Source organism: Carassius gibelio, chromosome A1, assembly GCF_023724105.1.
Source record: "Carassius gibelio isolate Cgi1373 ecotype wild population from Czech Republic chromosome A1, carGib1.2-hapl.c, whole genome shotgun sequence".
Classification (NCBI taxonomy): Eukaryota; Metazoa; Chordata; class Actinopteri; order Cypriniformes; family Cyprinidae; genus Carassius; species Carassius gibelio.
In genome coordinates, this window is record NC_068371.1 from 19,724,573 (window position 1) to 19,750,226 (window position 25,654).

Here is a 25,654-nt window from a genome sequence, read left to right on the forward strand (position 1 = left end):
AACCGTTCGAGATATCAAAAATCCCCTGGCAATTTTTCATCCCCAGTGTCTTGAGATCATGTTGACCGAGTTTGGCGGCAATCGAGAAAAAAACCTATGACAAGTATTTCAAATTCCAGAGCATGCGCTTTTTACATAACTCTAAATAGCTGACTTCCTGTTGGGTGGAGCCTATGACATGCAATATGAAAGTTGTTCGGCACGATGAGATCTATATGTGTACTGAGTTTCATATGAATATGTGCAAGTATGTGTGAGCTATACATCAACATTTATGACTGTGTTCCAGGGGGCCCCATAGAGCCCCTGTGCCACGCCCGGGTCCCAGCCTCTGCAGGCTCCTAAAGGCCACAGATTCCAAAGTGTGCGCAAATTTTCAAGAGTTTTTGAGTATGTTAAGGACCCCCAAAGCCCCCACAACTTTGACGAAAAATTTGAATACTAAACCCTAAATAGCCAACTTCCTGTTGGGCGGAGCCTATGATATGCAATACAAAAGTTGTTTGGATTGATGAGATTTATATGTGTACCGAGTTTCATACGTCTACGAGCAAGAATGTATGATATATGGCCCTCCATATTCCAGGGGGCGCTGTAGAGCCCCTGTGCCACGCCCGTGTATCAGTCTCTGCCCGGCCCTAATGGCCGCAGGTTCCAATCTGTGTGCCAATTTTCAAGACTTTTTAAGCACGTTAAGGGCCCCAAAAGCCCCCGAGACGTTGGAAAAAAAAAAATAAATAATAATAATAATAATAATAATAATAATAATAAATAATCCTAAGGAAAACAATAGGCCTCTCGCCCTTTGGGCTTGAGCCCTAATAATAATAATAATAATAATAATAATAAACGGAGCAATTCCAAGAGGGTCCTCACACCATCGGTGCTCGGGCCCTAATTAAAGCTGCAAGCAGCGATGAACGGGCCCTCGCACCCGGGCTCACCGCCATCGTGTGGCTTTAGTAAAAAGGTGAACGTTGAGAAATATGCATTTAATGTCCTAAATATAAGTGGAATATATCAAAGTATATCCCATATATGTGCCAATCTTACTGTTGCCAGCAGGTGGCGCTATCATTATAATGGAATATTGGCCTTCAGATGTGTTCAGGCCAGGACTCTTATCAAACTTGTGAAGTTTGGGGAAGATTGAACATTTTATGCTTGAGTTACAACAACTTCTCTTGCTGTGGCAAGACATCAAATTTTGTCATGGCACCATGGAAATGCCCTTTAACAAAAACTCAAGATCTCCAAAAGTTGACATCGCACAGGCCTTTAGATTAGACTGACCACAAAAAAGACATTGATGTCAAAAAATTTCTAGGAGTAGTTTGTCACAGCGTAAAACATATCACTTCCTGTTGCCAATAGGTGGCGCTATGACTATAACTGAATGTGGGCATGTAGATCTGTTAAGGGCAGAAGTTTTATCTAACATGTGACGTTTGGGGCAGATTGGACATTGTATGTCTGAGTTACAGCAACTTCCTTTTTCATGGCGAAACATCGAAATTTGTCAGGCCGCCATGGACACACCCTTTAACGAAATCTAAAGATCTTCGCAATTTAACATCGCAAAGGGCTTAAGATTACACTGACCAGGTTTGGTGTTGATCTGAATAAATCTCTAGGAGGAGTTCGTTAAAGTACAACCCCTGAAAATGGCAAAAACAACGCCAATTTTGCAGAGAAAATTCTAAATAACCGACTTCCTGTTGGGATTCGGATTTCGTACCAAGAGACTTTTTTGTAGGTATTGGTGTGTTACATGTGTATACCGATGTTTGTACATGTACGTGAAACATAGCTTGAGGCGCACTCTGTTGAAAGTGTATAGGTGGCGCTATCGAGCCATTTTGCCAAACCTGATGGAATTTTGGCCTTCAGATGTGTTCAGGCCAGGACTCTTATCACACATGTGAAGTTTGGGGAAGATCGGACATTTTATGCCTGAGTTATAACATCTTTTATTCCCATGGCGAGACATCGAACTTCGTGACGGCGCCATGGACACGCCTTTTAACGAAAACTCAAGATCTTCACAACTTAACATCGCACAGGCCTTTAGATTAGACTGACCACAAAAAATACATTGATGTCATAAAATTTATAGGAGTAGTTCATCGCAGTGTAAAATATGTCACTTCCTGTTGCCAATAGGTGGCGCTATGACTATAACTGAATATGGGCATGTCAATCTGTTCAGGTCAGGAGACTCATCAAACATGTGAAGTTTGGGGCAGATTGGTCATTGTATGTCTGAGTTATAGCAACTTCCTGTTTCATGGCGAATCATCGAAATTCGCCAGGCCGCCATGGACACGCCCATTAACGAAAACTCAAAAGCTTCGCAATTTAACATCGCAAAGGCCTTCAGATTAGGCATACCAAATTTGGTGTTGATCTGAATGAATCTCTAGGAGGAGTTCGTTAAAATACAATGCATGGAAATGACAAAAATGACACAAAATTTGCTCATAATATTAGTAATAACCGACTTCCTGTTGGGTTTCGGATTTTGCTCCAAGAGACTTTTTTGTAGGTATTGGAGAGTTACATGTGTATACCGATTTTCATACATGTACATGAAACGTAGCTCGAGGCGCACACCGTTGAACGTGTATAGGTGGCGCTGTTGAGCCATTTTGCCACACCCACTTCTGAAACCCATATCAGACGTAAATTTTCGCCAGTTCTGAGGTGTGTGCAAAGTTTCATGACTTTTCGAGCATGTTTAGGCCCTCAAAAATGCGATTCATTTTGGAGAATAATAATAATAATAATAATAATAATAATAATAATAATTAAAGCTGCAAGCAGCGATGAACGGGCCCTCGCACCCGGGCTCACCGCCATCGTGTTGCTTTAGTAAAAAGGTGAACGTTGAGAAAAATGCATTTAATGTCCTAAATATAAGTGGAATATATCAAAGTATATCCCATATATGTGCCAATCTTACCGTTGCCAGCAGGTGGCGCTATCATTATAATGGAATATTGGCCTTCAGATGTGTTCAGGACAGGACTCTTATCGAACATGTGAAGTTTGGGGAAGATTGAACATTTTATGCTTGAGTTACAACAACTTCTCTTGCTGTGGCAAGACATCAAATTTTGTCATGGCGCCATGGAAACGGCCTTTAACAAAAACTCAAGATCTCCAAAAGTTAACATTGCACAGGCCTTTAGATTAGACTGACCACAAAATATATGTTAATCTCAAAAAAATTATAGGAGTAGTTTGTCGCAGCATAAAACATGTCACTTCCTGTTGCCAATAGGTGGCGCTATGACTATAACTGAAAGTGGGCATGTAGATCTGTTAAGGGCAGAAGTTTTATCTAACATGTGAAGTTTGGGGCAGATTGGACATTGTATGTCTGAGTTACAGCAACTTCCTTTTTCATGGCGAAACTTCAAAATTTGTCAGGCCACCATGGACACGCCCTTTAACGAAATCTAAAGATCTTCGCAATTTAACATCGCAAAGGGCTTAAGATTACACTGACCAGGTTTGGTGTTGATCTGAATAAATCTCTAGGAGGAGTTCGTTAAAGTACAACCCCTGAAAATGGCAAAACAACGCCAATATTGCAGAGAAAATTCTAAATAACCGACTTCCTGTTGGGATTCGGATTTCGTACCAAGAGACTTTTTTGTAGGTATTGGTATGTTACATGTGTATACCGATTTTTGTACATGTATGTGAAACATAGCTCGAGGCGCACTCTGTTGAAAGTGTATAGGTGGCGCTATCGAGCCATTTTGCCACACCTGATGGAATTTTGGCCTTCAGATGTGTTCAGGCCAGGACTCTTATCACACATGTGAAGTTTGGGGAAGATCGGACATTTTATGCCTGAGTTATAACATCTTTTATTCCCATGGCGAGACATCGAACTTCGTGACGGCGCCATGGACACGCCTTTTAACGAAAACTCAAGATCTTCACAACTTAACATCGCACAGGGCTTTAGATTAGACTGACCACAAAAAATACATTGATGTCATAAAATTTCTAGGAGTAGTTCATCGCAGTGTAAAATATGTCACTTCCTGTTGCCAATAGGTGGCGCTATGACTATAACTGAATATGGGCATGTCAATCTGTTCAGGTCAGGAGTCTCATCAAACATGTGAAGTTTGGGGCAGATTGGTCATTGTATGTCTGAGTTATAGCAACTTCCTGTTTCATGGCGAATCATCGAAATTCGCCAGGCCGCCACGGACACGCCCATTAACGAAAACTCAAAAGCTTCGCAATTTAACATCGCAAAGGCCTTCAGATTAGGCATACCAAATTTGGTGTTGATCTGAATGAATCTCTAGGAGGAGTTCGTTAAAATACAACGGATGGAAATGACAAAAATGACACAAAATTTGCTCATAATATTAGTAATAACCGACTTCCTGTTGGGTTTCGGATTTTGCTCCAAGAGACTTTTTTGTAGATATTGGAGAGTTACATGTGTATACCGATTTTCATACATGTACATGAAACGTAGCTCGAGGCGCACACCGTTGAACGTGTATAGGTGGCGCTGTTGAGCCATTTTGCCACACCCGCTTCTGAAACCTATATCAGACGTAAATTTTCGCCAGTTCTGAGGTGTGTGCAAAGTTTCATGACTTTTCGAGCATGTTTAGGCCCTCAAAAATGCGATTCATTTTGGAGAAGAAGAATAATAATAATAATAATAATAATAATAATAATAATAATAATAATAAACGGAGCAATTCCAAGAGGGTCCTCACACCATCGGTGCTCGGGCCCTAAATATAGCTGCAAGCAGCGATGGCGGGCTCAAGCCGTCAGTGCAACGCCACCCCGGTGGCATCGGGAAAACTGTGCCCAGCGGGCATAAGCATTTACAGTAACCCTCTGGCAATCAAATTTTAAGGGATATGGCAGTTAAAGGGTTAATCCGACCCGTCTAGACTTTGAAATCACATACACAGAACAATATATATAACTTTAGTAACACTTTATTTTAATATATATATAAATGTATAAGGTGTACATTGTAGCTGACACCTAAATTAACACATTAAAATTGTTTTATGACTGCAAGTCTTTCTCCTCAAATGCTATTGAGCTTCAAATTTGCTTTTGAGTCCATGTGAAAAAGTAGCATAATTTACATATGACTTACAGTTTGTTTTAATAAATATCAAACATTCAATTTAATGGTGCATTATAGCTGTCACCTAGATGAACAATTACAGTTGTTTTTATGACTGTAAGTCATTCTCTTCAAATGCTACTGACGTTAGAAAATTGTATAACAATATCACATGTAACTTAAGAGACGGTCCCTAAATTTGAGACTCTCGAATGTCCAATGTCAAGCCAAATTTATGCCTGTTTTTGTTTTGTTTTTTACTTTATTTTTCTTTTCTCTGTGCCGGATTGCTGATGACTTTTACCCGGGCATAGATGTCCATCCATCAATTACGAACATTCATCCGCAAATGTCCGAGCGGTCGCGAGCGCGGATGGGAGAATGGCGCATGTTTTATTTTACTGGGATGGTGCCTCCTCTGGGAGTTGGTGCCCTACGAAGACTGCGTATTCTGCATATAGGGAGCGGCGGTACTATCTGGAAGATATATTCCTCAAACCGTCGTACAAGAGGAGGTGATGCTAGTACTTCAAGCATCTCTCAAAACCTATCTGTTCATAAAGCCTATATATAAAGTCTTAATATAGTATTCCACAATATGTTGTGCTATTCTAATATTATTGTGGTTTTTTATTGACATTGTTATTTGCTGTTATTTTTTGTTTTAATATTGTTACTGTTGTTACTTGTTGTACGGTGACCTTGAGTGGTTTGAAAGGCGCCTTAAATAAAATGCATTATTATTATTATTATTATTATTATTATTATTATTATTATTATTATTATTATTATTATTATTATTATTATTATTATTAGCTGTACACTTGATAAAAAAAATTAAATATAAACTTATGCAATTGTATATATATGTATATATAGTGTACAGTTTTCTTTTATTGCATCTTGAAATAAATGTTTCTGAGTTCTGTGTTTGTTTATTTTTTTATTTTTATTTTTTTATTTTTTTTAGGAAGATTACAGCCTTTAATCTCCTCAAAATAAATGTGCATATAAACCATGAACAATTTAATTATAGCTGTATTTATAAAATGCTTACTAATGACTATTAATTTTGGGAGATGGCTATATAAAGCAGCAACAGTTGATGTTGAGGCCTAAGATATTTCTTAAGCTGTAATGATGAAAAAACAACAACAACACAAAATTGCTTTTTTTTTCTGCTGGTGATCAAAGAGATGATTAAGTCTCCCTCCCTCTCTCTCTCTCTCTCTCTCTCTCTCTCTCTCTCTGACACCAAGCCCATCCCCTCTCCCACACATTCACACAAACTCAGCACACACACTTAACACACAAACACACACACACACACACACATTACCCACAGTGACAGAGGGACAGAGTGACATCAGATGTATGGTAGTTTTTTAATTTTCTATCATCCATATAGTGTTGTATAGTCATGAAACTATGCATATTTCCTCAGCATGACTTCTATGTGTACATTTTGTTGAAGTGTTTAGAAGCTGCACTTTAAAAAAATAAAAGACATTTACTGGTTACTTTTTTACTGTTATTTCAAAAAATCACCACGACAAAACCATTCAAGCTATCCAAAATTAATTTGCATCTGTTCTGTAAGATAAATTCTTTAAACAGTGGTAAAAGAGGATGTGGTGCTGATCCTTCAAGAGTCACTCAAAACGTGTCTGTCCATAAAGCCTATAAAGAATTATTCTTAATATACAGTTCACAATATTTCAGCTTGTTATTCTAATAAAGTGAGGGTCATTTTATCAGTAAATACATAAAATTCATATTATTTTTCTTTGAAAGATTTCTATAAATGATTTAAATCATACTTGTTTCTACAATAATTATTTAAAAGTAATCCTATACCTCCATCTGGTGGCCATTATTGGTACTAAGAATTGCAAGCTTCATTTATAAGTTATGATAGTTTTAATTTTATGCTGGCTCTTGAAAATGATAAAGCTATTAAACTTACTGTGCTTCCTTCAAATGATAACTTCTACGTATATAAAAAAATATGAAGAGTTTGGAATGAAAAAAATTAAAGATATAGTAAAATAACTATTGTATTTTTTTTATGTTACTTTAATAAATCGCTATGACCACACCATTTAAGCTATCCTAAACCCATTCGCAATTTAACATCTCAGTATATTGGCTTCATGTTAAAAAAAGTTTGGTGTGAACTACTTGTGTCTTCTTGGAGGAGTATGAAATCATTTACAGGCTGATTTTATCATAAATCCACAATAGAATTTCTGAGTTCTGTATCAATCAGTGTTGTTGTTTGTTTATTTTTATTTTTTTATTTTTCATAGGAAGATAACTGACCCTTTACTCTCCTTTTTAACAAATGTGCTTATAAACCAAAAACAAGCTATTTATAGCTGTATTTATAAACTGCTTACTACTGACTATTAATATTGGGACAAGGCTTTATAAAGCATGAACTGACTATTTACTTTTTGAGTTTGAAATTATTATTTGCAGCACAAATAAGGTTTTTTAGGATTTTTAAAAATCCCTAAAACTGTCAGAAAAGGATAAGGCCTATTTCTATGTGAGTGGCTACATTTATTTGTTTTTATAACTATAATGCATAAACTATGAAATTATACAAAATGTATAAAAAAAGTACAACAGTTATTGTTTTCCAATGTTTTTTATTAATTTTTTTTTTTTTTTTTTTTTGGATTTACATTTAAAAAAATTAGCCTACTGCAATCATTCTAAACAGCTTGAATAAAACCTGTCAATATTTATTATAGACCACTGTAACTGTGTATAATCTAACAAACAAGTTTATTATGAAAATAAAAGTGTGTACACCAGAAAAATTGGACGATAAAGAAATTGCTAACAATAGTATAATAGATCATGTTTTATGTTTTTAGGCGTTTAGATGCAGAAATGGACAAATAAAATGTAAAATAAAATGTAATTGATTTAATTAAATATAGATTAATTCTTGTTAGAGCAAAATAATAAATACATACGTACACACATTAAAAAAGCAGCCAAGATGAATGAGTTTCATTTTTTTTATAGATTCAAATTGAAGACAGAAGCAGCTGGTATATGCGGTCACTTAATATTCAAATCCAGTAGATCCACTTCAGATTTATTTCTCAACAGTTTATGTTCAATTGGCTGTTTTCGTTCATATTCGCCAAGCTATTTTGAAATAATCTTGTCCGTTATGTGTTCGTTCGTACGACGAAAGGCAGAATCCTGCAGCTCGAGAGATACATGTTATTCTGCCAGTGGCGGTGTCAAATAGTCTTTCACACTTAAACGAGTCACAAACACCTGCATTTAGCTCTTGCAGTGTTACAATGGGTTTATTGTGTGCATTTGTGGTAATATTTTATTTAAAAAAGCTCTTAAACAAGAATAAATTCGTTTGTTTTGAGCTCGACACTGTAAGCGCTGATCGGAGCGGTGATTTCAGATAGGCAGCCACAAATATTTAATTTTCACACAAACAGTTCAAAAACATCTGAATTTAGCTCTTGGTGTGTTCTAATTGGTTGATTGTGTGATATCGCTGTAATAATTTATTTTTAAAAGCTTTAAAACAGGAATAAATTCGTTTTTTCTGAGCTCTTTACTCCAGACGCTCGTGATCAGAGCGGTGATTCATCTCTCCTATTTCTCACGTATCTCTGGCCAGAAATTATTTATCCATGAGCCCTGAACCGGTAATAATCAGATATGTTGGTTTAGCTTGTCAGTGTGAATTAAATCTAAGTATGTATTTGTATTTTTAACCGATTTAAAAGTGAAAGTAAAAGTCCGGTAATTGCACCTGTAGGGGCGCTATTTCTCTCAGACAATGGAAGTCTGAAGCACATATACTCAAACAGAGGGACAGAGTGAGATGAGATGTCTGACAGTTTTTTAATTTTCTGTTATCCATACAGTGTTGTAAAGTCGTGAAACTATCCATATTTACTCAGAATGACTTTTTTTCTGTATGAAAAAAGGTTTTGAAGTGTTTGGAATTTAAAAATGCAGGACAATTAATAATTCCATTTTTATTGTCATTTAAAAAAATCACCATGACAAAACCGTTCAAGCTATCCAAAATCCATTGGCAATTTAAGTTGTTTAAAATGTTTTGGCATCATGTAGACAAAGTTTGGTGTGTATAGTGTTACTCTCCTCTGAGCAGTATGCATTAATTCACAGCTAAATGTAAAAAAAAAATCCACATTCAAATCAAAATAGCTGACTTCCTGTTGATCGTAGCTGATGACTGTGAATTAGAAAGTTGTCCGTGTTGATAAGAACAATTTTTGTACCGAGTTTGGTGTCTGTAGCTAAAACTAACCCCCCCACTTTTGACAAAAGGTGGCGCTATAGAGTGCCTCTTCCACGCCCTTTTAAAAGCTTTTTCCATTGTCTAGCTATCAAGAATACTGATATGTGTTTTGAGTTTCATGTAAATCTGAGGTTGTTATCTGCCTCAAAATCACCATAACAGAATATTCAAGTTTGACACGTTGCCATGGCAACAATATATAAGATATCAATATCCCCACAACAGATTTACATCGGCCATGTTTTGTCATTATTCTGATGAAGTTTGAAGCAAATCGAGTAAAAATAAGATGCTGAATTCAAAGCATTTTGAAAATGACTCACTTCCTGCTGCCAGTTGGTGGCGCTATAACGTTGACTCTTAATAATCACATATATACGATCGGTATCATACATCGAACAAACCGATGAAGTTTGATCAAACTCAGGCAATGTATGTGGATGTTATTAGGCATTTCCTGTTTCTCACTTTTTGCCCTAATTTCAACGCCTCGCCACGGGCAAACCGTTCGAGATATAAAAAATCCCCTCGCAATTTTTCATCCCCAATGTCTTGAGATCATGTTCACCGAGTTTGGTGGCAATCATGTAAAAAACCTATGACAAGTATATCAAATTCCAGAACATGCTTTTTTTAAACAGCCATGAATAGCTGACTTCCTGTTGGGCGGAGCCTTTGACATAGAGCGCGAAAGTTGTTCAGCTCAATGAGATCTACAAGTGTACTGAGTTTCATATAAATATATGCAAGTGTGTGTGAGCTATGGTTCAAGATTTCTGACTGTGTTCCAGGGGGCGCTGTAGAGCCCCTGTGCCACGCCCGGGTCCCAGTCTCTGTGGCGTCCTGATGGCCGCAGATTCCAATGTGTGTGCCAATTTTCAAGAGTTTTTGAGCATGTTAAGGCCCCCAAAAACCCCCGGAAGGTTTAATAAAAAATAAAAAAAATAATAATAATAATAATAAGAAAAAGAATAATCCTTAGGGGAACAATAGGGCTCTTCGCCCCTTCGGGCTTGAGCCCTAATAATAATAATAATAAATATAGCTGCAAGCAGCGATGGCGGGCTCAAGCCACCAATGCCATCGCCACCCCGGTGGCATCAGGTAAACTGTGCCCAGCGGGCACATGCATTCACAATATCCCTCTGGCAGTGAGGTTTTAAAGGATATGGCAATTAAAGGGTTAATCTGAATCATCTAGACTTTAAAATCACATTCACAGAACAATACATATATATATATATATATATATATATATATATATATATATATAGTAACACTTTACAATAAGATTTCATTTATAAACATTATGTTAACATGAACAATATTTATATAGCATTCATTCATGTCAGTTAATATTCCAAACTTAAACATTAAAACATTGTTTTATTGTGATTTTTTTCCAAGCACATTTTACCAATTCCAAACCATATCAATCTTAATAACTACCATTATTTTTTATTTAATCATTTATGAGTGCTATACAATAGTCCAGGAAAGCTGGAAGAGAAAAACTCCTTATATTCATGTGCAGAATTATTAGGCATGTTTTCTTTTACAGATGAAATGCGCTAAAAAAGAGTTTTAACTCAAACTGTTTTAACTCAAAGTCGAAAATTATGTAATACCCATGAGAAATATCAAACACAAATGCAATACAGAAATGGATAAGTTAAGACTTGACCATTGTACAAAAATGCTGACTGGGTCACAAGGTCAGAAAAGAAGAAGAAGAAAAAAACAGGTCAAGAAGAACTGACAAAAATAATTGCAAAATAATTAGGAATTAATGTGAAGATTAATTTTTAGTCAATTCTGCAAGACAGACTTTCAGGAAAGGAGGTGGAATAAAAATGAGCTCCTAAATCTTAATCCCGGATTCTGGAAGATATATTCCTCAAACCATCGGACAAGAGGAGGTGGTGCTGGTCCTTCACAAGTCACTCTAATCTGTTCATAAAGCCTATATATAAAGTCTTAATATATAGTATTTCACAATACTTCATGGTATTCTAATTAAATCATTTTTTGGAATCTTTGATTTCTCAGAACCTGACACATTGTAATTCTGAGACTCCAGGAAAGTGGCAGTTCTGTAAAATGTTGGCACTGGAGACTAAATGCTCCCTGATAGTTTCACACCTAATTTACTTAACACACACACACACACACACACACACACACACATTACCCACAGTGACAGGGGGACAGAGTGACATCAGATGTATGATAGTTTTTTAATTTTCTATCATCCATATAGTGTTGTATAGTCATGAAACCATGCATATTTCCTCAGAATGACTTGTCTTCTATGTGTACATTTTTTGAAGTGTTTAGAAGCTGCACTTAAAAAAATAAAAGACATTTACTGGTTACTTTTTTACTGTTATTTCAAAAAATCACCACGACAAAACCATTCAATCCATTCAAAATTCATCCGCACCTGTACTGTAAGATTAATTCTTTAAACAGTGGTAAAAGAGGATGTGGTGCTGATCCTTCAAGAGTCTCTGAAAACGTTATCTGTCCATAAAGCCTATAAAGAATTATTCTTAATATACAGTTCACAATACTTCAGCTTGTTATTCTAATTAAGTGAGGGTCATTTTATCAGTAAAATACATAAAATTCATATTATTTTTCTTTGAAAGATTTCTATAAATGATTTAAATCATACATGTTTCTTTAATAATTATTTAAAAGTAATCCTATAGCTCTATCTGGTGGCCATTATTGGTACTAAGAATTGCAAGCTTGATTTATATGTTATGATAGTTTTAATTTTATGCTGGCTCTTGAAAATGATAAAGCTATGAAACTTACTGTGCTTCCTTCAAATGATGACTTCTACGTATATAAAAAATTATGAAGAGTTGGAATTAAAATTTTTAAAGATATAGTAAAATAACTATTGTATTTTTTTATGTTACTTTAATAAATCACTATGGCCACATAATTTAAGGTATCCTAAACCCATTCGCAATTTAACATCTTCAGTATATGGCTTCATGTTAAAAAAGTTTGGTGTGAACTACTTGTGTCTTCTTGGAGGAGAATGAATTCATTTACAGGCTGAGTTTATCATAAATCCACAATAACATTTCTGAGTTCTGTATCAATCAGTGTTGTTGTTTGTTTATTTTTTATTTATTTATTTTTTCATAGGAAGATAACTGACCCTTTACTCTCCTTTTTAATAAATGTGCTTATAAACCAAGAACAAGCTATTTATAGCTGTATTTATAAACTGCTTACTACTGACTATTAATATTGGGACAAGGCTTTATAAAGCATGAACTGACTATTTACTAATGAGTGCAGTTATTATAAAGTGTTATCAATGCATTTGCTAATGTTAACAAATTAGACATTATTTTACAGTGTTATCAAATCCCTTAAATGATTTGTAAGTGTTTTGTAATGATTTTATTGACCTACAAGCATTTGTGAAAGTTCTGCTTGCATTACAGCTTAGTCTTGATCTGTGAGCTGAACAGATTTACTGTTACATCCATGAGATTATGTAAATTCAAATAAATATCATGTCACAGGATGTCAGAGGTCAGTATCAAATTAGTTTGAAATTATTATTTGCAGCACAAATAAGGTTTTTTAGGATTTTAAAAATCCCTAAAACTGTCAGAAAAGGATAAGGCCTAAGATTTCTATGTGAGTGGCTAAATTTGTTTGTTTTTATAACTATAATGCATAATCTATGAAACTATACAAAATGTATAAAAAATTACAAGTTATTCTTTTCCAATGTTTTTTATTTATTTATTTATTTTTATTTTTATTTTTTTGGATTTACATTTTAAAAAATTAGCCTACGGCAATCATTCTAAACAGCTTGAATAAAACCTGTCAATATTTATTATAGACCACTATAACTGTGTATAATCTAACAAACAAGTTTATTATGAAAATAAAAGCATGTACACCAGATAAATTGGACGATAAAGAAATTGCTAACAATAGTATAATAGAGCATGTTTTAGGTTTGTAGGCGTTTAGATGCAGAAATGGACAAATCAAGTGTAAAATAAAATGTAATTGATTTAATTAAATATAGATTAAGTCTTGTTAGAGCAAAATAATAAATAAATACGTACACACATTAAAAAAGCAGCCAAGATGAATGAGTTTAATTTTTTATATAGATTAAAATTGAAGACAGGAGCAGCTGGTATATGCGGTCACTTAATATTAAAATCCAGTAGATCCACTTCAGATTTATTTCTCAACAGTTTATGTTCACGTGGCTGTTTTCTTTGCTTTATATTAGCCAAGCTATTATGTATTTTGAAATAATCTTGTCCGTGATGTGTTCGTTCTTACGACGAAAGGCAGAATCCTGCAGCTCGAGAGATATATGTTATTCTGCCAGTCGCGCTTTCAAATAGTCTTGCACATTTAAACGGGTCACAAACACCTGCATTTAGCTCTTGTTGTGTTATAATGGATGTATTGTGTGCATTTATGGCAATAATTTATTTTAAAAAGCTCTTAAACAAGAATAAATTCGTTTGTTTTGAACTTGTGACACTGTGCGCGCTGATCGGAGGCAGTGATTTCAGATAGGCAGCCGCGAATATTTCATTTTCACACAAACAGTTCAAAAACATCTTAATTTAGCTCTTGGTGAATTGTGTGATATCGCTGCAATACTTTATTTTTAATAGCTATAAAACAAGAATAAACTCGTTTTTTCTGAGCTCATCATTCCACACGCTGGTGCTCAGAGCGGTGATTCATCTCTCGTGTTTCTCATGTATCACTGACCACACATCAATTATTAATGAGCCCTGACCTGATAATAATCATATATGTTGGTTTAGCTTGTCAGTGTGAATTAAATCCAAGTATTTATTTGTATTTTAACCGATTTAAAAGTGAAACCAAAAGACAGTCTCCTCCCTTTTTTAGTCCGGTAACTGCACCTGTAGGGGCGCTATTTCTCTCAGACAATGGAAGTCTAAGCACACACACTCAAACAGATGAACAGAGTGAGATGAGATGTCTGACAGTTTTTTAATTTTCTGTTATCCATACAGTGTTGTAAAGTCATGAAACTATGCATATTTACTCAGAATAACTTTTTTTTCTGTATGAAAAAAGGTTTTGAAGTGTTTGGAATTTAAAAATGCAGGAAAATTAATAATTCCATCTTTACTGTCATTTAAAAAATTCACCACGACAAAACCATCCAAGCTATCCAAAACCCATTCACAATTTAAGTTCCTCAATGTTTTTTCAACATGTAGACAAAGTTTGGTGTGTATAGTGTTACTCTCCTCTGAGCAGTATGCATTAATTCACAGCTAAATGTAAAAAACAATCCACATTCAAATCAAAATAGCCGACTTCCTGTTGGTCGTAGCTGATGACTGTGAATTAGAAAGTTGTCCGTCTTGATAAGAACAATTTTTGTACTGAGTTTGGTGTCTGTAGCTAAAACTAACCCCCTCACTTTTGACAAAAGGTGGCGCTATAGAGTGCCTCTTCCACGCCCTCTTATGAACTTTTGCCAGTGTCTAGCTGTCACTAATACTGATAAGTGTTCTGAGTTTGATGAAATTCTAAGCATGTTATATGCCTCAAAATCACCTGAGAAGTATTCCAGTTTGACATGTTGCCACGGCAACAATATTTTTAGATATCAATATCCCCCTAGCAGATTTATATCGGCTGTGTTTTAACATTATTCTGATGAAGTTTGAAGCAAATTGAGTAAAAATAAGATGTTGAATTCAAAGCATTTTGAAAATGACACACTTCCTGCTGCCAGTTGGTGGCGCTATAACTTTGACTCCTAATAGTCACATATATGCGATCGACATCATACAACGAATAATCTGATGAAGTTTGATTAAAATCAGGAAATGTATGTGGATGGTATTAGACACTTCCTGTTTCTCATTTCTCGCCATAATTTCAACACCTCACCACGAGCAAACCGTTAGAGATATCAAAAATCCCTGATCCCTGAGCTCCTGATAGTTTCACACCTAATTCACTTAACACACACACAAACACACACACACACACACACACACACATACATACATTACCCACAGTGACAGAGGGACAGAGTGACATCAGATGTATGATAGTTTTTTAATTTTCTATCATCCATATAGTGTTGTATAGTCATGAAACTATGCATATTTCCTCAGAATGACTTGTCTTCTATGTGTAAATTTTTTTGAAGTGTTTAGAAGCTGCACTTAAAACAATAAAAGACATTTACTGGTTACTTTTTTACTGTTATTTCAAAAAATCACCAAGACAAAACCATTCAAGCTATTCAAAATTCATCCGCACCTGTTCTGTAAGATACATTCTTTAAACAGTGGTAAAAGAGGATGTGGTGCTGATCCTTCAAGAGTCACTCAAAACGTATCTGTCCATAAAGCCTATAAAGAATTATTTCTTAATATACAGTTCACAATACTTCAGCTTGTTATTCTAATTAAGTGAGGGTCATTTTATCAGTAAAATACATAAAATACATATTATTTTCTTTGAAAGATTTCTATAAATGATTTAAATCATACTTGTTTCTACAATAATTATTTAAAAGTAATCCTATAGCTCCATCTGGTGGCCATTATTGGTACTAAGAATTGCAAGCTTGATTTATAAGTTATGATAGTTTTAATTTTATGCTGGCTCTTGAAAATGATAAAGCTATGAAACTTACTGTGCTTCCTTCAAATGATGACTTCTACGTATATAAAAAATTATGAAGAGTTAGAATGAAAATTTTAAAGATATAGTAAAATAACTATTGTATTTTTTAATGTTACTTTAATAAATCGCTATGGCCACACCATTTAAGGTATCCTAAACCCATTCGCAATTTAACATCTTCAGTATTTTGGCTTCATGTTAAAAAAGTTTGGTGTGAACTACTTGTGTCTTCTTGAAGGAGTATGAATTCATTTACAGGCTGATTTTATCATAAATCCACAATAACATTTCTGAGTTCTGTATCAATCTGTGTTGTTGTTTGTTTATTTTTATTTTTTTATTTTTCATAGGAAGATAACTGACCCTTTACTCTCCTTTTTAATAAATGTGATTATAAACCAAGAACAAGCTATTTATAGCTGTATTTATAAACTGCTTACTACTGACTATTAATATTGGGACAAGGCTTTATGAAGCATGAACTGACTATTTACTAATGAGTGCAGTTATTATAAAGTGTTATCAATGCATTTGCTAATGTTAACAAATTAGACATTATTTTACAGTGTTATCAAATCCCTTAAATGATTTGTAAGTGTTTTGTAATGATTTTATTGACCTACAAGCATTTGTGAAAGTTCTGCTTGCATTACAGCTTAGTCTTGATCTGTGAGCTGAACAGTTTTACTGTTACATCCATGAAATGATGTAAATTCAAATAAATATCATGTCACAGGATGTCAGAGGTCAGTATCAAATTAGTTTGAAATTATTATTTGCAGCACAAATAAGGTTTTTTAGGATTTTTAAAAATCCCTAAAACTGTCAGAAAAGGATAAGGCCTAAGATTTCTATGTGAGTGGCTAAATGTATTTGTTCTTATAACTATAATGCATAAACTATGAAATTATACAAAATGTATAAAAAAGTACAACAGTTTTTCTTTTCCAATGTTTTTTTTTTCTTTTTTTTTTGATTTACATTTAAAAATATTAGCCTACTGCAATCATTCTAAACAGCTTGAATAAAACCTGTTAATATTTATTATAGACCACTATAACTGTGTATAATCTAACAAACAAGTTTATTATGAAAATAAAAGTGTGTACACCAGATAAATTGGATGATAAAGAAATTGCTAACAATAGTATACTAGAGCATGTTTTAGGTTTTTAGGCGTTAAGATGCAGAAATGGACAAATCAATTGTAAAATAAAATGTAATTGATTTAATTAAATATAGATTAAGTCTTGTTAGAGCAAAATAATAAATAAAAACGTACACACATTTAAAAAGCAGCCAAGATGAATGAGTTTAATTTTTTATATAGATTAAAATTGAAGACAGAAGCAGCTGGTATATGCGGTCACTTAATATTAAAATCCAGTAGATCCACTTCAGATTTATTTCTCAACAGTTTATGTTCACGTGGCTGTTTTCGTTTATATTAGCCAAGCTATTATGTATTTTGAAATAATTTTGTCCGTGATGTGTTCGTTCTTACGACGAAAGGCAGAATCCTGCAGCTCGAGAGAGATATATGTTATTCTGCCAGTCCCGCTTTCAAATAGTCTTGCACACTTAAACGGGTCACAAACACCTGCATTTAGCTCCTGTTGTGTTATAATGGGTTTATTGTGTGCATTTATGGCAATAATTTATTTTAAAAAGCTCTTAAACAAGAATAAATTCGTTTGTTTTGAACTTGTGACACTGTGCGCGCTGAACGGAGCGGTGATTTCAGATAGGCAGCTGCAAATATTTCATTTTCACACAAACAGTTCAAAAACATCTTAATTTAGCTCTTGGTGTGTTCTAATTGGTGTATTGTGTGATATCGCTGCAATACTTTATTTTTAATAGCTATAAAACAAGAATAAACTCGTTTTTTCTGAGCTCATCATTCCACAAGCTCCTGCTCAGAGCGGTGATTCATCTCTCGTGTTTCTCACGTATCACTGACAACACATCAATTATTAATGAGCCCTGACCTGATAATAATCATATATGTTGGTTTAGCTTGTCAGTGTGAATTAAATCCAAGTATTTATTTGTATTTTAACCGATTTAAAAGTGAAACCAAAAGACAGTCTCCTCCCTTTTTTATTCCGGTAACTGCACCTGTAGGGGCGCATTTTCTCTCAGACAATGGAAGTCTAAGCACACACACTCAAACAGAGGGACAGAGTGAGATGAGATGTCTAACAGTTTTTTAATTTTCTGTTATTCATACAGTGTTGTAAAGTCATGAAACTATGCATATTTACTCAGAATGACTTTTTTCTGTATGAAAAAAAGGTTTTGAAGTGTTTGGAATTTAAAAATGCAGGAAAATTAATAATTCCATCTTTATTGTCATTTAAAAAAATCACCACGACAAAACCATCCAAGCTATCCAAAACCCATTCACAATTTAAGTTCCTCAATGTTTTTTCAACATGTACACCAAGTTTGGTGTGTATAGTGTTACTCTCCTCTGAGCAGTATTCATTAATTCACAACTAAATGTAAAAAACAATCCACATTCAAATCAAAATAGCCGACTTCCTTTTGGTCGTAGCTGATGACTGTGAATTAGAAAGTTGTCCGTCTTGATAAGAACAATTTTTGTACTGAGTTTGGTGTCTGTAGCTAAAACTAACCCCCTCACTTTTGACAAAAGGTGGCGCTATAGAGTGCCTCTTCCACGCCCTCTTATGAACTTTTGCCAGTGTCTAGCTGTCACTAATACTGATATGTGTTCTGAGTTTGATGAAATTCTAAGCATGTTATATGCCTCAAAATCACCTGAGAAGTATTCCAGTTTGACATGTTGCCACGGCAACAATAGTTTTAGATATCAATATCCCCCCAGCAGATTTATATCGGCTGTGTTTTAACATTATTCTGATGAAGTTTGAAGCAAATCGAGTAAAAATAAGATGCTGAATTCAAAGCATTTTGAAAATGACACACTTCCTGCTGCCAGTTGGTGGCGCTATAACTTTGACTCCTAATAGTCACATATATGCGATCGACATCATACAATGAAGAATCTGATGAAGTTTGATTAAAATTAGGAAATGTATGTGGATGGTATTAGACACTTCCTGTTTCTCAATTCTCGCCATAAATTCAACGCCTCGCTACGAGCAAACCGTTCGAGATATCAAAAATCCCCTGGCAATTTTTCATCCCCAATGTCTTGAGATCATGTTGACCGAGTTTGGTGGCAATCGAGTAAAAAACCTATGACAAGTATATCAAATTCCAGAGCATGCGCTTTTTACATAACTCTAAATAGCTGACTTCCTGTTGGGCGGAGCCTATGACATGCAATATGCAAGTTGTTCGGCACAATGAGATCTATATGTGTACTGAGTTTCATATTAATACGTGCAAGTATGTGTGAGCTATACATCAATATTTATGACTGTGTTCCAGGGGGCGCCGTAGAGCCCCTGTGCCACGCCCGGGTCCCAACCTCTGCAGGCTCCTAAAGGCCACAGATCCAAAGGTGTGTGCAAATTTTCAAGAGTTTTTGAGTATGTTAAGGACTCCAAAAGCCCCCACAACTTTGACGACAAATATGAATAATAAATCCTAAATAGCCAACTTCCTGTTGGGCGGAGCCTATGATATGCAATACAAAAGTTGTTTGTATTGATGAGTTCTATATGTGTACCGAGTTTCGTATGTCTACGTACAAGTATGTATGATATATGGCCCTCCATATTCCAGGGGGCGCTGTAGAGCCCCTGTGCCACGCCCGTGTATCAGTCTCTGCCCGGCCCTAATGGCCGCAGGTTCCAATGTGTGTGCCAATTTTCAAGACTTTTTAAGCATGTTAAGGGCCCCAAAAGCCCCCGTAACGTTAGAAAAAAAATAAAATAAAAAAAATAATAATAATAATAAAAAATAATCCTAAGGAAAACAATAGGGCTCTCGCCCTCCAGGCTTGAGCCCTAATAATAATAATAAACGGAGCAATTCCAAGAGGGTCCTCACACCATCGGTGCTCGGGCCCTAATAATTAAAGCTGCAAGCAGCGATGAACGGGCCCTCGCACCCGGGCTCACCGGCAGCGAGTGGCTTTAGTTAATAGGTGAACGGTGAGAAATATGCGTTTAAACTCATAAATATAAGTAGAATATATCAATGTTTATTCCATATATGTGCCAATCTTTCTTTTGCCAGCAGGTGGCGCTATCATTATAGTGGAATATTGGCCTTCAGATGTGTTCAGGGCAGGACTTTTGTCGAACATGTGAGGTTTGGGGAGGATTGGACATTTTATGCCTGAGTTAAAACAACATCCTATTTCATGGCGAAACATCGAAATTTGTCAGGCCGCCATGGACACGCCCTTTAACGAAACCTCAAGATCTTCGCAATTTAAGATCGCAAAAGGCTTTAGATTACACTGACCAAGTTTGGTGTTGATCTGAATAAATATCTAGGAGGAGTTCGTTAAAGTACAACCCCTGAAAATGGCCAAAACTACACTAATTTTGCACAGAAAATTCGAAATAACTGACTTCCTGTTGGGATTCAGATTTCGTACCAAGAGACTTTTTCGTAGATATTGGTGTGTTACATGTGTGTACCGATTTTTGTACATGTACGTGAAACATAGCTCGAGGCGCACTCCGTTTAAAGTGTATACACACTCCGTTGAAATTGTATAGGTGGCGCTATCGAGCCATTTTGCCACACTCGATGGAATATTGGCCTTCAGATCTGTTTAGGCCAGGACCCTTTACACACAAGTGAAGTTTGGGCAAGATCGGACATTTTATGCCTGAGTTATAACATCTTTTATTCTCATGGCGAGACATCGAACTTCATCACGGCGCCATGGACACACCTTTTAACAAAAACTCTAGATCTTCACAACTAAACATCACACAGGTCTTTAGATTAGACTGACCACAAAAAAGACATTGATGTCATAAAATTTCTAGGAGTAGTTTGTCGCAGTGTAAAATATGTAACTCCCTGTTGCCAATAGGTGGCGCTATGACTATAACTGAATATTGGCATGTAGATCTGTTCAGGTCAAGAGTCTTATCCAACATGTGAAGTTTGGGGCAGATTGGACATTGTATGTCTGAGTTACAGCAACTTCCTTTTTCATGGCGAAACATCGAAATTTGTCAGGCCGCCATGGACCCGCCCTTTAACGAAACCTCAAGTCCTTCGCAATTTAAGATCGCAAAAGGCTTTAGATTACACTGACCAAGTTTGGTGTTGATCTGAATAAATCTCTAGGAGGAGTTCGTTAAAGTACAACCCCTGAAAATGGCCAAAACAACACCAATTTTGAAGGGAAAATGCAAAATAACTGACTTCCTGTTGGGATCCGGATTTCGTACCAAGAGACTTTTTTGTAGGTATTGGAGTGTTACATGTGTGTACCAATTTTTGTACATGTACGTGAAACATAGCTCGAGGCGCACTCCGTTGAAAGTGTATAGGTGGCGCTATAGAGCCATTCTGCCACACCCGGTGGAATATTGGCCTGCAGATCTGTTCAGGCCAGGACTCTTATCACACATGTGAAGTTTGGGGAAGATCGGACATTTTATGCCTGAGTTATAACATCTTTTATTCTCATGGCGAGACATCCAACTTCGTCGCGGCGCCATGAACAAGCCATTTAACGAAAACTCAAGATCTTCACAACTGAACATCGCACAGGCCTTTAGATTAGACTGACCGCAAAAAAGACATTGATGTCATAAAATTTCTAGGAGTAGTTCGTCGCAGCGTAAAATATGTCACTTCCTGTTGCCAATAGGTGGCGCTATGAATATAACTGAATATGGGCATGTCAATCTGTTCAGATTCGGAGTCTCATCAAACATGTGAAGTTTGGGGCAGATTGGTCATTGTATGTCTGAGTTATAGCAACTTCATTTTTCATGGCGAATCATCGAAATTCGCCAGGCCGCCACGGACACGCCCTTCAACGAAAACTCAAGATCTTCGCAATTTAACATCGCAAAGGCCTTTAGATTGGGCATACCAAATTTGGTGATGATTTGAAGAACTCTCTAGGAGGAGTTCGTTAAAATACAATACATGGAAATGACCAAAATTACACAAAATTTGCTCATAATATTAAAAATAACCGACTTCCTGTTGGGTTTAGAATTTCGCTCCAGGGTCTTTTTTGTAGGTATTGGTGTGTTACATATGTGTGCCAATTTTCGTGCATGTACGTGAAACATAGCTGGAAGGTTGTTGATTTTCTTGGTATAGGTGGCGCTGTCGAGCCATTTTGCCACACCCTCTTCTGAATCCTATATCAGACGAAAATTTTCACCAGGTTTGACGCGTGTGCAAAGTTTCATGACTTTTTGAGCATGTTAAAGCCCTCAAAAATGCGATTCATTCGGGAGAAGAAGAAGAAGAAGAAGAAGAAGAATAATAATTAAAGCTGCAAGCAGCGATGAACGGGCCCTCGCACCCGGGCTCACCGCCATCGTGTTGCTTTAGTAAAAAGGTGAACGTTGAGAAATATGCATTTAATGTCCTAAATATAAGTGGAATATATCAAAGTATATCCCATATATGTGCCAATCTTACCCTTGCCAGCAGGTGGCGCTATCATTTTAATGGAATATTGGCCTTCAGATGTGTTCAGGCCAGGACTCTTATCGAACATGTGAAGTTTGGGGAAGATTGAACATTTTATGCTTGAGTTACAACAACTTCTCTTGCTGTGGCAAGACATCAAATTTTGTCATGGCGCCATGGAAACGCCCTTTAACAAAAACTCAGGATCTCCAAAAGTTAACATTGCACAGGCCTTTAGATTAGACTGACCACAAAATATATGTTAATCTCAAAAAAATTATAGGAGTAGTTTGTCGCAGTGTAAAACATGTCACTTCCTGTTGCCAATAGGTGGCGCTATGACTATAACTGAATGTGGGCATGTAGATCTGTTAAGGGCAGAATTTTTATCTAACATGTGAAGTTTGGGGCAGATTGGACATTGTATGTCTGAGTTACAGCAACTTCCTTTTTCATGGCGAAACATCGAAATTTGTCAGGCCACCATGGACACGCCCTTTAACGAAATCTAAAGATCTTCGCAATTTAACATCGCAAAGGGCTTAAGATTACACTGACCAGGTTTGGTGTTGATCTGAATAAATCTCTAGGAGGAGTTCGTTAAAGTACAACCCCTGAAAATGGCAAAAACAACGCCAATATTGCAGAGAAAATTCTAAATAACCGTCTTCCTGTTGGGATTCGGATTTCGTACCAAGAGACTTTTTTGTAGGTATTGGTGTGTTACATGTGTATACCGATTTTTGTACATGTACGTGAAACATAGCTCGAGGCGCACTCTGTTGAAAGTGTATAGGTGGCGCTATCGAGCCATTTTGCCACACCTGATGGAATTTTGGCCTTCAGATGTGTTCAGGCCAGGACTCTTATCACACATGTGAAGTTTGGGGAAGATCGGACATTTTATGCCTGAGTTATAACATCTTTTATTCCCAAGGCGAGACATCGAACTTCGTGACGGCGCCATGGACACGCCTTTTAACGAAAACTCAAGATCTTCACAACTTAACATCGCACAGGGCTTTAGATTAGACTGACCACAAAAAATACATTGATGTCATAAAATTTCTAGGAGTAGTTCATCGCAGTGTAAAATATGTCACTTCCTGTTGCCAATAGGTGGCGCTATGACTATAACTGAATATGGGCATGTCAATCTGTTCAGGTCAGGAGTCTCATCAAACATGTGAAGTTTGGGGCAGATTGGTCATTGTATGTCTGAGTTATAGCAACTTCCTGTTTCATGGCGAATCATCGAAATTCGCCAGGCCGCCACGGACACGCCCATTAACGAAAACTCAAAAGCTTCGCAATTTAACATCGCAAAGGCCTTCAGATTAGGCATACCAAATTTGGTGTTGATCTGAATGAATCTCTAGGAGGAGTTCGTTAAAATACAACGCATGGAAATGACAAAAATGACACAAAATTTGCTCATAATATTAGTAATAACCGACTTCCTGTTGGGTTTCGGATTTTGCTCTAAGAGACTTTTTTGTAGGTATTGGAGAGTTACATGTGTATACCGATTTTCATACATGTACATGAAACGTAGCTCGAGGCGCACACCGTTGAACGTGTATAGGTGGCGCTGTTGAGCCATTTTGCCACACCCACTTCTGAAACCCATATCAGACGTAAATTTTCGCCAGTTCTGAGGTGTGTGCAAAGTTTCATGACTTTTCGAGCATGTTTAGGCCCTCAAAAATGCGATTCATTTTGGAGAAGAATAATAATAATAATAATAATAATAATAATAATAATAATAATAATAAACGGAGCAATTCCAAGAGGGTCCTCACACCATCGGTGCTCGGGCCCTAATAATTAAAGCTGCAAGCAGCGATGAACGGGCCCTCGCACCCGGGCTCACCGCCATCGTGTTGCTTTAGTAAAAAGGTGAACGTTGAGAAAAATGCATTTAATGTCCTAAATATAAGTGGAATATATCAAAGTATATCCCATATATGTGCCAATCTTACCCTTGCCAGCAGGTGGCGCTATCATTATAATGGAATATTGGCCTTCAGATGTGTTCAGGACAGGACTCTTATCGAACATGTGAAGTTTGGGGAAGATTGAACATTTTATGCTTGAGTTACAACAACTTCTCTTGCTGTGGCAAGACATCAAATTTTGTCATGGCGCCATGGAAACGGCCTTTAACAAAAACTCAAGATCTCCAAAAGTTAACATTGCACAGGCCTTTAGATTAGACTGACCACAAAATATATGTTAATCTCAAAAAAATTATAGGAGTAGTTTGTCGCAGCGTAAAACATGTCACTTCCTGTTGCCAATAGGTGGCGCTATGACTATAACTGAAAGTGGGCATGTAGATCTGTTAAGGGCAGAAGTTTTATCTAACATGTGAAGTTTGGGGCAGATTGGACATTGTATGTCTGAGTTACAGCAACTTCCTTTTTCATGGCGAAACATCGAAATTTGTCAGGCCACCATGGACACGCCCTTTAACGAAATCTAAAGATCTTCGCAATTTAACATCGCAAAGGGCTTAAGATTACACTGACCAGGTTTGGTGTTGATCTGAATAAATCTCTAGGAGGAGTTCGTTAAAGTACAACCCCTGAAAATGGCAAAAACAACGCCAATATTGCAGAGAAAATTCTAAATAACCGACTTCCTGTTGGGATTCGGATTTCGTACCAAGAGACTTTTTTGTAGGTATTGGTGTGTTACATGTGTATACCGATTTTTGTACATGTACGTGAAACATAGCTCGAGGCGCACTCTGTTGAAAGTGTATAGGTGGCACTATCGAGCCATTTTGCCACACCTGATGGAATTTTGGCCTTCAGATGTGTTCAGGCCAGGACTCTTATCACACATGTGAAGTTTGGGGAAGATCGGACATTTTATGCCTGAGTTATAACATCTTTTATTCCCATGGCGAGACATCGAACTTCGTGACGGCGCCATGGACACGCCTTTTAACGAAA

The 25,654-nt window shown here is 36.3% G+C and overlaps 1 long non-coding RNA gene across 2 annotated transcripts in view; it reads left to right on the forward strand.

The window, feature by feature from the left end:
* Positions 1 to 25,654, forward strand: part of LOC128017015 (uncharacterized) — a 216,920-nt gene that overhangs the window by 21,568 nt on the left and 169,698 nt on the right. For both annotated transcript variants that reach the window (XR_008184360.1, XR_008184346.1), the window contains one exon: positions 971 to 1,065. This is a non-coding gene — a long non-coding RNA (uncharacterized LOC128017015). The remainder of the gene's footprint in view (positions 1 to 970; positions 1,066 to 25,654) is intronic.